The following is a 14,124-nucleotide window of genomic DNA, read 5'->3' on the forward strand; positions in this document are numbered from 1 at the left end:
GAAAAAGAAATCCCAAATCTACTGTAAGAGAGAAACCGATTAACTCCAGTTCCGAGGCAGATCCTGGGAAACGCTTCCGGCCGAGAATCAGCCTTGACTCAAACCGGATGTGAGTGGACATGCGTCAGGGCGTCTGCGCGGCCCCCCCAATTTCCGGGGACTCAGCCACGTGATACAGCCCCACACACATATCCACAGCGGATTGGAGCTGTAAGAACACCTGACCACAAGGCAGCCGCTCATAGGCTGGCCAGGAACCTAAAAAGATGGGGCCAGCCAATCAAATGTCTGCCTCAAAACCTAGCCTCCAGAAACCCGAGGGGAAGTTGCCAGTGAGACGCTGGGGTACACGAGGCCAAGAAGGCCGCTTAGAGTCCGCGCCAGCGCCGTGGGCCAGGTCTGTCGTGGCAAGTGCTTACCGTCCAGGGGTGAACCTGCCCGCTTTCCACAACCAGCAAATCATCTCCGGCAGAGCGCATGATGGCCACAGACGTTGAACTTGTGGGGAAGGACCTGCTATGGACCTGTGTGGGTGGAACAAAACCACCTTCTCTTAGATGGAACAGCTCACATCACTTGGTAAGGAACCTGAGGCCAGATTCCTGAAGAAATGCAGGTTTATTCAAGTTCCTCTCTCCTCTGACTGCAGGTTTCTCCGCTAGAAAATAAGGACACTTTGGGGGAGGGTCTCTAAGTTGTGTCCTTTAACCTCAGCAGGGGCAGCAGCTGGAGAATCAACAGGCCCCTTTCGGACCGACGAGGGCTCTCCTGGGGGCAGTGACGGGAAACATTCTCTATTACCCGCGCTGTCACATGATGACTTCTCACCCGATTAATTGGAATTCACAAACATTTCTCTCAATATTCCTAAAAGGTGCCGCTTTTCAGGCTGTCCCATTTTAGCTGTATGTACAAAGAATACTGGAATTTTTCAGTTGTTTTCAGTTTCTCTATTTTTCATTTAGAATATCCAATGATACAATGCCCCACCTCTCCCTTAAAGAAGCTAAGCAGCAGAGAGAGTAGTATTTGCTTAGTCATTAGCGAGAATATTTATATCAGGAATAGTGCTACCACCTTAACCGTATTTTCAGTATTCCACTTGGGTGAGGTAGTGGTGGGGGGACATGGTACCAAAACCAGACACTGGAACTCCAAATACCTATCTTGTCAGGCAGCTTTTAACGAACTAGAAGGGCATTTGTCTCAAGGTCTAAAACTGTAAGCATTCAACCAATGAAATTGCTCATAAAGTATTTTTAGGACGGTGTCAGAAAAAAACGTCCAAGACTTTGAAAGGAACAAAAGAAATTCCTAGGTGTCCCTTCAGTGGTATGCTAGACATCACCCAGTGGGCCCGCTGGGGGCCATCCCAGTTGACAGGGCTATCAACCTCTGACCCACCATCTATTTCACAACTTGGTACTCAGATTTTCCTGTAATGTCCTCATTGAGTTAAATAAAACCTGTCTGTTCATTTTATATCTACATGAAACACATTTTTAACTTTTTGAAAATTATTCTTTAACAGTGATGATCAATTTTAAACATCACTCCATTATAAACATCTAGAAAAGCCTGGGTGGCTCAGTCCGTTAAGCATCTGCCTTCAGCTGAGGTCATGATCCCAGGGTCCTGGGATTGATCCCCACATCAGGGAGTCTGCTTCTCCCTCTCCTTCTCCCACAGCTGCTCTCTCACTCTCTCATTCTCTCTCTCAAATAAAAATAAAATCTTTTCAAAAAATAAACATCGAGAAAAGTATTCACAGTCACTAGTAACGGTATAACTCACTAGGCTGTGAAGTGAACTCCATGCTATTTGGAAGCCAGATCCTTACAATTCAGACAAAGTGATACAGGGGTAATAGGCAAATGTCAATGCCATCATGGTAATTTCCCCAGTAAAGCAAGTTACATTCTCGGTCCTTTATGTACATCAGTACGTGACAAGTGATGTGAAGCCCTGAATTCCAATCGCATAGATGTACATCATGCATCCACTTTTTAATGGATATAATATAAAAAAAATCCAAGTCAATGCATGTAGTAGATGGGTGTGTGTGTGTGTGTGTGTGTTTCTGTGTGTAAAAACATAGCTGAAACCACAGCCAGATATGCAATAAAGACAGGTAGAACACACAACCTAGAAAGTGAAGCAACTCCATTTACTCAGAAAAAATAATCTTGGTTCTAATCTGTTGCCCTTGTGCTTAAGTTTTCTGAGCAAAAGAGCTACCCAGCAAAATTAGCAAAGCAAGGTACATGCATGTAGACGTGATTATTTAATTTTCAGAGCCTTTAAACTCCTCAAAACAGGGGTCTGGGGTTCTCTACCCATCACTTGACATGACTTCTTTAAACGAAGAACTACAGACATCAAGCAGAAAACAGGGCCAAATGATTCCACTTTATAGACACAGTGAGTAGGAGGTTAATTGTGTCATTCATTTTTCTAAATGCTATAAGAAAACCCATGAACTAAAAGTCAATGGCTTCTTGATATAAATAACCCTGATGCATGAAAATACATTACACTAAGGATTTACACAGTAGAAATCACAAAGATTCCTACAAGTAACAAGTCTCCTACTAAGACTTAAAATAGGAATTTATTTATGTAATTCACAAAATGTGATTTAAACACACTTTTCAAGGCTACAACGTGTTCAAGAAACCATTTAAAGCTTCATGCACATGTAAAACTACCCCTTGAGACCATATCCTTAGGTATGGAGAACTCAAAAGTTTGTCACTCCCAGATCTGTACAGGCACCCCCTTGACCAGAAAAATCTCCTCCTCCTCTTCAGTGCCTACTCCTCCCCTTCAGGCCCATCCGCCCGGCTCTCCACTCCTAAATGTCAGTGGAATTCCACTAACAACCCTTCTCTGGCTGCAATGCTCTGTTTCTTGGCTCCAGAATTTCTCAGAACCTTGAAAACGCTAACGCCCACAGCGACTCTCAAAGAAAAGGCTGGGGTGATGCACCATCTCTTGCTTCTCAGAACTCCAAAGACTACATCTTGGAAATCCATATCCTAGTGAAAAGGATTCACTTAGCTTGGCTCTTGAGTTTATTCCATTGAGTGTATTCCTCAGTCACAAGCTAAGCATCCACCCAGGCCAGCCATATACAAAGACCCGGGGGGGGGGGGCCACACTCCCCAGGGATAATCTGGGCACCTGAACAACCACTCACTGCCCTGATATCTTAAGTTGGCATCACTGAAGTAGTAATGACCACAGGCTACAAAGCATCACCTCCCTTGGGAGGCCCAGGTTAAAACAAAAATCCTCAAATGACTCAGTTATCAAACAGTATTATGAGGCTTAGCTGCCCATATCAAAGAAAAGTGACTTTCTGGGCTGAATTTCTTCTCTAAGTGAAAATCTCTCTCTAATGTATTACAGTTTTTCTACTTTTCTCCTGTTGAAAAAATACTAGATGTTCTTTTTTTTTTTTTTTAAGGTTTATTTATTACTTTAAGGGAGACAGGGAAAGAGCGAGAGCAAGCTTGGGGGGGGGGGCAGAGGGAGAGAGAAACCCAAGCAGAGCCCCAAGTGGGGCTCGATCTCACAACCCTGAGATCAGACCTAAGCTGAAACAAAGAGTCAGACGCTTAACCAACTGAGACACCCAGGTGCCCCTAGATGTTCTTTGAATGATATTAGAAAATAAAAATATGTACAGACAAGAAAAACACCCAATAACCCTGGCCCTCAATCAGAAGCACTCATTACTTTGAAATACTTCTTTCCAGTTCTTTTTGAGGAGAACAGAAATCTTTGATCCACTAATGTATATATAGGGTTAAATGAAAACTTTTTACACTTCTGTATAATTTTTGTATATTTCTTGCATATTTTTGTATATTGTGTATACTTTTTATATATACTTTTTATGTACTTATTTTATAAATTCATTCATTTTATAAGTTAAGGACTATATACATGGTTTCACAATTATTTTTTTGGTCACAACATATGGACATTTCCAGGCTACTAAACTATTAAAATATTCTTCAACATCTTTGCCCACCCCCCCACATTATGAAAGACAGTACATTCACTGCTTTGTGGAGAATTAGGTTTTCCCCCAACTTCTAATAACATTTATTTTCTTAGAAGAGTTACTCGGGTTTGCCATAAATATTGGAAACATGGTTGGTTTTACCAAATGAAGGACATACATGCATACTATTTTGTAACTTGTTTTCATCCACATTGTATCCCAAACACCTTCTTTAAATATACTTCTTGGGTTACTTCCTAGTTTTTTTTAACGATCCCCAGAACCAAATTCCACATGATCTTCATGAGTCAAGGTCATCATTAAGAATGTTGACAACCGTGATACGCCATTGCTATGAGTATAATAATAGGTATGCAAATCAGGATGAACGAGCCCAGGTGCCCTAAATCTGTTGTTTCGTCGGTTTTATTTTTTAAGAGTTCTCCAATAGCAAGCTTTTTATTCAGTGGTCTTTCCCTCATGACAGCAAAAAAGGCATAAAATAGCTCTCAATCAGTTGAAGTGTCTGCAAAGGGAGTTACTGATTCAAACACTTCTCCCAAGTCACACTCCCAGTCACCATACAAGGAGGAGGAGAAGGAGAATTATTTTCCTGTTACTGGGACTTGGGTGATTTCAAAACAACCTCTCCGATTTATGAATTAGTAATGAAAGATCCATATCAGCAGTTTCAAATTTCTTTCCCACAGTCAGTAAGAAATGCATATCCCTCAACACCTCTAAATTTGTGTAAGGGCATCTGGAGAAGGTTTACTCCAACACCTGCACATTCTTTCCCATCATTCACCAGAAGACATTTCTGGATTTATCAGTTTCCTCAAGTTCTGTGGCTTAACTGATTAACCACAATCCAATTTTTTTTTTATTGAAGTAGAAGTGACATACAATATTCTATTAGTTTCAGGTATATACATCATAATGATTCAATATTTTCATACATTATGAAATGATCCCCATGATAAATCTAGTTACCATCTGTTACCATACAAAGTTATTACAATATTACTGACTGTATTCTCTATACTGTACATTATATCCCATGACTTACTTTTAACTGGCAGTTGACCTCTGAATCTCCTTCACCTACTTCTCCCGTCCCCCAGCCCCTGCCCTGCTGGTAATCAACAATTTGCTTCTTTTATCTGGGAGTCTGTTTCCATTTTGTTTTGTTTGTTCAGTTGTTTTATATTTTAGATTCCGCATAAAAGTGAAATCATACAGTATTTGCCCTTGTCTGACTTACTTCACTTAGCATAATACTCCCTAGGCCTACCCATATTGTAAGCAAATGGCAAGATTTTTTTTTTTTATGGCTGAGTAATATTCCCGTGTGTCTGTGTGTGTCTGTGAGTGTGTGCGCACGTGTGCGCGCGCATACACATAAACACCAAATCTTCCTTATCCATTCATTTACTGATGAATAGCCATATCCAGGCTACTGTACATAATGCTGCGGTAAACATGGGGGTGCAGATATCTCTTCCAATTAGTGTTTTCATTTTCTTCCTAGATAAGTAACCAGAAGTGGAACTGCCAGATTATATGATAATTCTATTTTTAATTTTTTAATTTTTAATTTTTTAATTTTTAATTTTTTTGCAGAACCTCCAGTGGCTGCACCAATTTATATTCCCACCAACAGGGTTCTCTTCTCTCCACATCTTCAATAACACGTGTTACTTTTGTCTTTTTGATAGCAGCCATTCTGACAGGTATTAGGTGATACATCTCCTGTGGTTCTGATTTGCATTTCCCTGATGATGAGTGATTTTAAGTATCTCTTCATGTATCTGTTGGGCATCTGTATGTCTTCTTTGGGAAAAAAAAAAGAATGTCTATTCAAGTCCTGCGCTCATTTTTTAACCAGGTTGTTTGTTTTCTGGTATTCAGTTGTGTAAGTTCTTTACGTATTTTGGATACTAACTCCTTATTGGATATATGATTTGCAGATACCTTCTCCCATTCAGTAGGCTCTCTTTCGTTTTGTTGATGATTTCAATATGATCCAAATCTGAGGCCAAATCAACTCCGTGAGGTTAGAGATGCTTTTAAAAAAGATATAATTATCGGATGACCTTCCTTGCATAATGAATCAACTTCTTTATTAAATGTGTTCTTAAAAAACACATTTCATATTCTATAGGCATACCATGAAATGAATGAGGGCCATACTGTCAGGTGGAGAGAGGGTACGTTTACCGGAACCAATCTCTAACCCTGTTCCTACACAAGGAGCACAACAGTTGTCGGGTGACCTAAGGGGAGGTAGACAAGTAATCTTTTAAAATATGTTTTATTCAGGATACAGAAAGGGCATAAAAATCATCAGTACCATAAACAACAGCCAAAATCCATGCCCAATTCATGCACAGAACTTAAAATTCTACCTGCCACACGACAGGGATACAATAAATTTTCTGAACAAGTGCATGTCTTCAAACAATACCATTTTTCATTCTCCAAAAATCCTGATGGGAGCCTTCAGGATTAGTAAATGTGAGATAACTTAACCTGCCTTTTAGTCTCCTTAAAATCTAGGGCAGCCTACACAAAAATCTGCTGGGGTAAAAGAGACAAGTCTCATCACAAGTCCCCAGTGCTGTCAGCGTTGTTTAAAGGAAAGACCACATTCGAAGTAATGTTTCCAAAATCGCTACAAACCTGTCCTGCTGCTCCATGGTGTGCTGTTTCAACTCAATCACATCAGCCCTCCAAACGTCTCCGTTGGAAAGGCCAAAAATCACTCATTAGAAAATAAACACAGCTCACTCAAATACATTTGCCCAAAGCAATCTGCTAATGAGAAGAAATGGTCCCCACATCCACAGAGGGTGAGTCCAGTCAGCGGCCAATTTATTCTTTGCCATCTCCGTGCCTCTGTGTGTGTGTGTGTGTGTGTGTGTAATCTGTGAAATAGGAAGCCAGGTGAGATGAGATCTCTCATCTCCAATTCTGTATTGAAATGATTTGCATTTATAATTATTACAATTATTCTAACTATTCCAAATTATGAGCAAGAGTCGAGTTTGATTACTGTTGATTAAAAAATTACTGTGGGAGGCAATGTGGTATAATGGTATGAGACAAATTTAAAATTAAGTAATGTAAATATGACATCTAGTAGAAGGCATTAGAAACGTGGGGGCATTCTTGGGTGGCACCATCCTTGGGGTGCCTACTGGCAGCCAGTGAGTGGGGTCCAGAGAGGCCCAGTGGCCTCAAGTATGTGGGACAGGCCCACACAGGTGGTCCCGCCTTAAATAACAACTGTGAGCAACACTGAGGAATCCGGGTTTCAGACCACATGGTTTCTCAGGAGCTGGGTGCCCTTTAAGGAACTATGGTTACATCATTTCATTCTGAACCTCAAGCTCCTCACAGGTAAACTGGAAATACGGTCATCTACTTCCCAGGGTTCTTGCTGTGATACCACGATGGGGGCTTGGAGTAACTGCCCACGTTCATATCCTGGCCCTACACTTACGAACTCTGAGCCCCCCCACCATGTGCTCAGCTTAACCTCTTCGGTGTCCTCATCCATAAGACTGAGCTGCTGAGTAGCGGCTCAGTGAATGTTAGCTCTAGTACCTCAGTGCAGGGCTAATGGCTAATAGGTGCTCAGTGGTGCTCCCACTCCATGGCCGCTCAAGACCACGCTAGAACCCAGCTACACACTTTCAAAAGCTCAGCAACGGCCCCCACCCCCAATCACCAGTGACAAGGACAATTAGTAAAAATTAATTAATTAAAAGGTAGGGTCTATTCATTAGTGATATTGACATTTTAGCAAATGGGTCTTCAAAACCAACCTGCAAACTAGTGTTTTGTCTTGCTTAAAAAAAAGAAAAAAAAAAGACCTACTAAGGGCATTGACTACTGAGGCATGGTACACGCAGAGGTTTCCAGGTGCGTCCCACAATAAACAGCCTAGAGGATTAAAACAAAGCCCAGCTTCCAAACTCCAGGTTAAATGCTGAAATATATAACCAAGCAATTAAAACAACCCTAAACCAGGTTCTTTGAACATCCTCACACCCTCATGAGATGTGACGTTGGAGAGATGGTGAAAAGTAGCAAACAATGTTTGCATTTGCAGAAATGCATAGATACGAGTAAGCTTAAACCCCCCCACCCACCCACAACAGGTTAACAAGCAAGAAGTTGGCAGAGAAATGTCCCATGAATGGGTGACACCCACGTACAGATGGAAACCAGAGCAACAACACGGTTCTTTGGCTCCAGTAAGTTGCAAATCCCTCAGGAGCTTCAGACTCCCCACGAACCAACACTCACAGCACAGCCCCCAGGTCTGGGCAAAGTCCCTCATCCAGGGAGTGAGCAAACCCCATTCCATGCCCATCATCGTAGCCTGAGGTTCTGGGATCTCTCCACAGTCTCACCCACATTTACATTTTCTGGGTTGGTTGGCTTACAGTAGCCATCCTAATGCAAATGTTTGATTTTTCAAACTTTAAAAGTGGTTAATTGAACTAAATTTTTGTCTCACTTATGCAGTTAAGAATGTTAGCAAACCTGTTTCTCATGAGTATGCTGAGAAGTAATTCTGAGAGATAATTTTCACAGAACAGCTGAGATTTAAAAAACAAACCAAAACCCCCAAAAAACAAAAACAGAAAACTTCGGACACAAAATCACCCTGTATTCCAATCTGAAAGTACCACTTCTGAGACAGGTAAAGTGCCTTTTCTCAACTTCAGTTTACTCATTAATGAAATTGAGCTCATAAATTACTCATCTATGAAACACTCACTTCTAGAAGGTGTCGGGAGAATTACATTACAGAAATGGATTATGCACTTGGCCCAGGCCTCACCAGCACTGAAAGAAGGACAGGTGACGAGGACGAGGGGAATGGTTCGTGACTACCAGAATGCCACTAAAACGTAGATCACAAAAAGATCTCATAGTTAGCATTTTATACCTGCATATCCTTTCCTCCCGTTGATGCAGTAAGCCTGTTCTGTGTAATTCACACATTTTCTCCTCAAGCCTCAAAGCTGTCATTGAAGTGGTGATGAGAACTTGTCACCTATTTTAAATTATATCTAATCTAGTTATAGCAGAAAGGTAGAGAACATTGTGAGACAAGATTGTTTCTCTCTGTTCTCTCAGTTAATAAATTAAAGAGTCAATGTCAGATGGCTCTTTCAAATGTGTGGCTTTGACTAAATCAAGTCCTGTATTAAAGAAACAAGCCTATCTGGGGATCTTTTATTTTGCACCTTTATTTGACATCTCTTATAAATTCACAGAACTTGAGGGGAAGACAGAAATCATTTAACGCAAACCCCCACCAAATAAGTGCTGTTAGTTCTGTTCCTATGGGTTTACTAATAACTCACAGTGAAATATAAAATATTTGGGAACCTGAGGCTGATATACATGTACTTCACCTTTAAGCAAATCAAATAAATAGAAATGGATTTAAAAATAAAAGTTTAACTGAAAGGGTGCTAATTCACCATGGAAAACACTTCTAGACCCCTTATATGTATGTGTGCACCGGGCATTTTTCTAAGTACTTTATGGTTATTAACACTTTTAATATCATAGGGATTCTGATTCAGATCCCATTAATATTACAATGCATTTAAATTACTCCTTAAAATTTTGACGCATAGAGAAATGTTCATGTAAGATAACACTCCAAAACTGTAATCATGATGCTGGCTTTGGGTTTCTGCACCGTCGCCAGCTCTCCATCTTTGTAAGCTCACGTTAACCTCTTTCTCCCATGAACCCAAAGAAGTGGGAAACACAGAGATGCCCTGATAATGGCATTAATTTGGGTTTAGCCAGAAACCGTTTCAACCACTGTTGCATTAAAATGCTTTAAATCGCTTTCTAATTTCAGTAACTATGGTATATGGGTATGTAACTTTTCATCTTTCACTGTTGGTTCAAGATTTAGCATGGGAAATCAACCTGTTTTTGGAAGAACTCCTTGACCAATCCTAAGACAGCCCGCGGTGACACTGACCAGTTATTTCAGAGCATATCCTTTGTGCGTCCAGTGTTTCCTCAGGATCCCATTCCGATGCCACGTTCTTGGCTGGGGTATGACCTAAGACCATCACATCCAGGGCCACGTGATACCCACCGGCCCTCACTGGTGATGTTAACTTTGACCCTCTGTTTAAGCTGTTGTCCAGTTTCCACGCTGAACTGATACTAATTTTTCCTCTCTAAATCAATTACTAAATTAGGGGGGAGAACAATGACATACTTTAATTTCAGAAACTGACCTCTGCAGTTGATTGGTTAATCAGTATTTGCTGAGCACCTGTTACTTGCCAGGCATTCTGGTGATACTGGAGATGGCAGTGGGGAAACCGACATCCCTGTTCTTGAGGACAGATGAAAGGCAGCCAGTGGGCAAGCAAATAAAGATACACTTTGTGCCCTGGTGACCAGTGCTTCCAGGGGAATGAAGCAGAGACAGGCTCAGGCAGGGCTGGGAACTCCAGTCCTCTAGCCAGCACAGTGCAGAAGAGGTCTTCCCCAGCAGAAACTGGGCCTCGTCACTTCCTACTTAGAGCACGAAGAGTAAGTCAAGCCTTCTCTGCAGACAGCCAGGATCTGCACAGAGTAACCCAGCCTTGCCAGAGTCATCTCTTGTCTTCCTCTCTTGTGACTTGTGCTCTGGTAAGAACACCTATACTTCCCCCAAACGTGCCTGGCCTCGGCCCCCATTCCTGCACCAAGGGAAGGCCCTCTTCCTTGTCCATCACAGCACCTCCCAGGATGGGCCTTCAATGCTGAGGAAGGGACCCAGGGAAGGAATCTTGCCTACAATTCTACGATTCCTTTTTTTTTTCCTGGTTTTTATTTATTTGTGAGAGAGAGAAAGAGACAGCATGAGGAGAGGTGCAGAGGGAGAAGCAGACTCCCTGCTGAGCAAGGAGCCCGATGCGAGACTCAATCCCAGGACCCTGGGATCATGACCTGAGCCATAGGCAGACACTTAACCAACTGAGCCACCCAGGTGCCCCTAAACCTTACTTTAAAAAAGTAAGACACTTCCTACTTACTGAATTCCCCAATCTACAAAGATAAAAATACATCAACAGAGGTAGCAGGGAAGGGAAGAGTAGAATAAAATCCAATAGGTCTCATCTCTTCTGTAAATCCAATCTGCTTTGCTTTTCTTTTTAAGGTTTTATTTATTTCTTAGAGAGAGAGAGAAAGCAGGAGCAGGGCAAGGGGCAGAGAGAGAGTGAGAAGCAGACTCCCTGCTGAACAGGGAGCCCGATGTGGGGCTCAATTCCAGGACCCCGAGATCATGACCTGAGCCGAAGGCAGACGCTTAAACAACTGAGCCACCCAGGCGCCCCTACAAATTCTACCATTCTAACACAAATGAAAACAGGGTCCTAAATTATCTGGAAATTAAGTGGCAACTACTGACAAGTACATGTTTTATACATCATTTTTAGACAAAATTGTGTATTATATACAAAGGTACTTTGTTACATTGTTTTAATTATCCTAAGCAGAGCACTTAATGAAACATGTTTGAGTTTTCCCTCTTCTCTGGGTTAATTAAGGAAATTAATTTGCAGAGATAATTCTATGATTCACACACAGACGGAGAAAAATTAGCAGGCATTTCTTGAGCCAAAACAGCTTGTAAATAAACATCATGAATATGTGGACACCCACAAGCAAGCAGAGCCTAATTCCACCCACACAGATGGACTGAGTCATGCTTCAGTGCAATTCAACAAGTCGTCTCTAAAACCTGGTAAGGTGCTCTGTCCTGTGTTTGGTGCCACACAAGTTTCCAAAGGAGGCTGAAATAGGAACCCCACTTTCAAAGACGTCAGACAATGTGGTGAGATATTCAAATGCATGGCATCATTAAAACCTTAAACAAAAAAATCTTAGGACTAATTTCTTAAGATGATTAGACGTAATTACATAAACGCTTACGATTTTAAGTATGGGTACTTAATGAAATTAGAGTTGCACATCTGGCTTCATTGTCCATTTTTGTTGTACGTGTGTTTGCTTGGGGAAGAGAGGAATTGGGTTTTGGGGTTTTCTTAAATTTGTTCCTTTGGGCAGAGGGCTTGCTTTGTGGACAGAGACCGTGTCTTTATTTCCGAGAACTGTACGTGCAACATAGAGATGTCTAACACGCTTCACAAGACCTCCATCTGCAGCTATGACCGAACAGAACCACTCACCTGTCATCAGCTCTCCTGCCTATAACACATGACTGAATTTCCACCTCTGGCTTTTCCCCACACCAAGATGATTTACAAATAAGGAAAGCAAGAGAAAGCCAGACCAGCAAGAAAAGCCGGGAAGGAAAGCTGTGCTAGGCCTAGGCTCACCCCGTAATCCCCAAGAGGGTCAGGGGAGAGTCCCCACTGAGGACCTGCTTCCTGCTATCCGCCCATGAGAGACAAGCAAGCCAACATCGCACACGGACCCACCTCTAGCCCTTTCTAACTGGAAGGCTTCGTCCTTCAGGCTTGTCCACAGACCAACAAATACCTGCCCACATTTCACATTTTCCTGACGAGTTGTTTTTAAATTCACTAAAATTTTAGCATTCTGCTACTTGATACTGTGCAGAGCCAAAACTTTGTCACCTGAGAACATGAGGGCAGGGGAAAAAAGGAAGAAATACTTGTCTTTCAATCTCCAGATCCTTCACGTTCAATGTATTTAGGCAGATGCCCTCAAGAACTCACAAACTTTTTCTAAGGAAGTAAAAATGTGCAAATTTATAAATATACATCAACTTTGTGATCTTAACAAAAGCTCCAAAAAGTGGGTTGATCTGTCACAGGTGTGAAAATGAACTTATCATCCAAATAAGATTCTCAGCACAAATCAATTTCTCCCAAGATAATTCAAATGGATACAGTTGAGTCCAACCTGAAATAAGGTGAACTAAAAGATCAGCATGAAACTAAGGCCCATACAAACGATGGCTGCCGGAGAAATTCTCAACTCTTCCTAAAATCCTGTGAGAGAACTACCACCCAAGCCCCAGCTAGGTGGGGAGTGCCACCTTACTGAAAAATGAGAGTCCTATACTCCTCCCAGAGGTCTGCAGAAGGCTCAGCCCTCTGAGTAAAAGTCTCAGATGCTCATCTGCCTTTGTCACTGAGAGGGAAATGATTAGCTACTGCCTGGGCAGAGAGGGGAAATGAGCTTGCGGGCTTGTGTGAAAACAACAAAATGCTGTTTTTCCAGAACAGGTGATTAAGAACATGCTGTCCTAAGTGCAGTCAAGTGAAACGTTCCTTCCTGGTTTCCAGCCGTCAGAGGAGGAAAAGCACAAAGCTGCTGGCCTGGCCGCTGACGAACAAAGCCTGGGGGTCACCTCCATGTGCATTTACTGTTCCATAGTCACTGTCATCCTGACAGCCCAGAGTGACTGAGGCCGCAGAGACTCAGGAGGACAGACAGCTGTCAGGATATACTGACTCTGTTGCTCTATGTATTTAACATGGCAAGTTATTAAGATCATACAGGTTTTACAAAGAGAAAGAACGAAGGCCAAGAAATCTGAGTAAGTTACACCAACACCACAACTACACATCCTCTCATGTTCCTGGGAACCCAGAAACATGTTCTATCTGCTCTGATTAAGGAAGATTCTGAATGAGATGGCCTATATGAACAGTGACCGTATTTCCTATCTAAAAATTGGGACACAATCGGACAAGCATAAACACATATCTGGAATCCACCAGGCAGAATTTTGCAACCAAGAACGGGCTCACAAAATCCCAGTGTGTCACCACCCTGCCCACCTAGCAAGATTCCCAGGCCCCTCCTCTGGAGATCTGATTCAGCAAGCCTGGGTGGTGCCTGAGAATCTCTACTTTTAACAAGCACCCCGAGGAGATTCTTATGCTCGGGCAAGTTTGGGGAACACTGGATTGGACCAATGATACACCATAACACTTAGCTCTCTTTAAGACCATTCCACCTTTAAATTCCACTTAGCAAAAGAGCATCAATTATGTTAGCTTATAAATGGTAACAATAATGAATATTTGTCTTCTCCCAACCCCTCAAATCATAATACAATTTTGGTGATGCCCATT

At 42.0% G+C, this 14,124-nt stretch overlaps 1 protein-coding gene across 6 annotated transcripts in view; it reads right to left on the reverse strand.

Annotated features, from left to right (window-relative positions):
* The window catches only part of SGMS1 (sphingomyelin synthase 1), a 268,484-nt gene that overhangs the window by 151,776 nt on the left and 102,584 nt on the right, over positions 1–14,124 (reverse strand). The gene's annotated exons all lie outside the window — the stretch shown is intronic.

The sequence above is a fragment of the Neomonachus schauinslandi genome, chromosome 6 (assembly GCF_002201575.2).
Source record: "Neomonachus schauinslandi chromosome 6, ASM220157v2, whole genome shotgun sequence".
Classification (NCBI taxonomy): Eukaryota; Metazoa; Chordata; class Mammalia; order Carnivora; family Phocidae; genus Neomonachus; species Neomonachus schauinslandi.